At 51.9% G+C, this 2419-nt stretch overlaps 1 non-coding gene across 1 annotated transcript; it reads right to left on the reverse strand.

Annotated features, from left to right (window-relative positions):
• Positions 1-2317: 2317 nt before the first annotated feature.
• Positions 2318-2419, reverse strand: LOC130274737 (U6 spliceosomal RNA). Its single transcript, XR_008844453.1, has one exon. It is a non-coding gene; the product is annotated as a U6 spliceosomal RNA (small nuclear RNA).

A 2419-nucleotide genomic window follows, 5' to 3' on the forward strand; every position in this document is an offset into this window, starting at 1 on the left:
GTGTCCCCGAGAGGTTGGAAATCTGTACACTGGTGCTGGGCAAAGATACCAAGACGTGACTATGAATGGAAGAAGTACATGCCCCCACAGCAACCAAAGAGTGGAAGGAAACACCCCAACATGGAAAACACTGGACCAGAGGGGCGACGACTGAGCCATACTGGTCATTCTAAGGTAACTGAGCCAGCATTTGAACCATCCCGCAGAGGGGCCCAGGACAGGAACCTGGGCTTATAAGGGGATCGGGGGATGAACTGACTGTGTCGCCCCATAACATCCCATGCCGGAACAGAGGTGCTTAACTGTCGGAAACAAAATCACCCGAGGAACAGCCTACTGAAGGAAAGGGAAGGTGGGCTCTACACGTGCAGAGTGGCCCAGCTCATGTATGGACACCAACTTGGTAACCGCCTGATAGTAGTGGGGTACCAAGACTGCTGACACGAAAGAACAGACATCCAAAAGTTCGGCAGCCTGAAAGACAGGCTCAGCACCCGACGGTGTTGCGCAACCATGCCCCAAGCAGATCAGCGATACACCCTAGAAGGGGAACAGAGAATGCAGCTGTTTCAGTGAAAGTCCATGGAACCTGCAGGAAACGCCCACACCCCATCTCCTAATGGTGCCACACAACAGGGCTGCAGTAGCAGATGCAAGAGACGGGGGATGTGTGTAGGAAAGGAAACATGCCAACATAGTCTGACAGGTAGGTATAAAAGATCCAATGAAACCACTGAGACACACTCTAGGAACTTCACCTGGAAAACGAGTCACCGGACTGAAGCTGCGGGAGCAGCAAGGATGGGGAAAGTGACCTTGCAGACACCATCTGGCTATCTGGCCTAGGGACCATGGCCACACCGGTTGCAGTAGACAGAATCAAACACCGAAAAAGGGTTACCAACCTTCAGCATAGATAGCGGCAGGCATGCAGGGAGGAACCTGGTAAAGAAGGGAATCCTGCGAACATGTATGTGGTGTATTGTATAGATTGAAAACTACACCTTAGAAGTGGATAACCTGAACTAGCGTCAACGGCGTGGGAAGTGTATGGTAGTGGACCAGACATAGTAGAAGACCATGCAGACAGTCGGGCTGACTGTATAGGATTCCCGAATGCGCAGGGTAACTCCATCAAATCCCCCCCACGGAAAGTGGAGTATTGGAGCACAACCTAACAGGTGACCGGGTGGCTGACTGGTATCAGTCCCGAGCACCTGCAGGGACCTTCATCCAGAGTCCTTCCACCAGCAGAGAGGTACGGGAAACCTGACCAAGCCCGCGGCAGCCCAGATATGGGAGACCAACAGCGATGGGGACCGTGCAGACAATGGTCTGGCTGAACAAATACACTTCCAGGCGCTGGATAAAAGGGGACAGCAAGATAGACGATCACTGTGCCCCTCTGTCACAGGTGGGAGGGGAGTCCTAAGAGCTGTGGATAGTATCCCCGCCACTTTGGGAGATCGGGGGAGGCTGAAGAGCCGTGGAATGCATCCCCGTTACCTCGTCTAGGATCCATAGAAACACATCTTTGTACGCTCCGCAGAGCAGTGGAGAACCGGAACATCCAGTGACAGATACACCAGCTGTTTGATATAAATAAAACATGCAGACCACTGTCCGGCTTACTGGTATGGTCAATAGTATACAACGGGTCACTCCTTCGGACACCGCGCACAGCAGCAGGGAACTGAGAGTCCAGCCGCAGATGCATCAGCTGTATGATGTAAAGAAACCATGCAGACCACAGTCTGACTTACAGGGAAGTGTCCATAGTATAAAACAGGTCACTCCTTCGGACACCACGCACACCAGTGGGGAATGGGAAGTTCAAATGCAGATACATCAGCTGTGTGATGTGAGGAAACCATGCAGACCACAGTCAGTCTTACTGGTAAGGGTCCATAGTATACAACAGTTCACTCCTTTGGACATTGCGAACAGCAGCTTGGGAACCGGAACTCCAGTCGCAGATACAACAGCTGTGTGTTGTGAGGAAACCATGCAGACCACTGTCTGGCTTACTGGTCTGGGTCCGTAGTAGACAACGAGTCACTCTGTCGGACACCTGCACTAGTAGTGGAGTACCGGAGTGCCAGCCGCAGACGCGGCAGCTGAGAGATGAGTGACAGGCAAGCCTACTGTCAGACATATCGACATCAGGACCAATCCATGCCCACGCAGGAAAGCCTCCACGGAGATCTCACACTAGACATAAGAATCCGGAGCAATAGCCACGAATGCGGCAGCCCATGGAGGAGGGAATCATAATATATGACATGCCAGGACACCCCCTTGATGGATGATGGGACATATACTTATGGAACGCTTCACAAAGTTGCATGTCATCCTAGTGCAGGCACCATGCAATCTGCACAGGATTGTACCAATTTGAAAAAAATTTGACTGAAACTGA

The sequence above is a fragment of the Hyla sarda genome, chromosome 5 (assembly GCF_029499605.1).
Source record: "Hyla sarda isolate aHylSar1 chromosome 5, aHylSar1.hap1, whole genome shotgun sequence".
NCBI classification, from domain to species: domain Eukaryota; kingdom Metazoa; phylum Chordata; class Amphibia; order Anura; family Hylidae; genus Hyla; species Hyla sarda.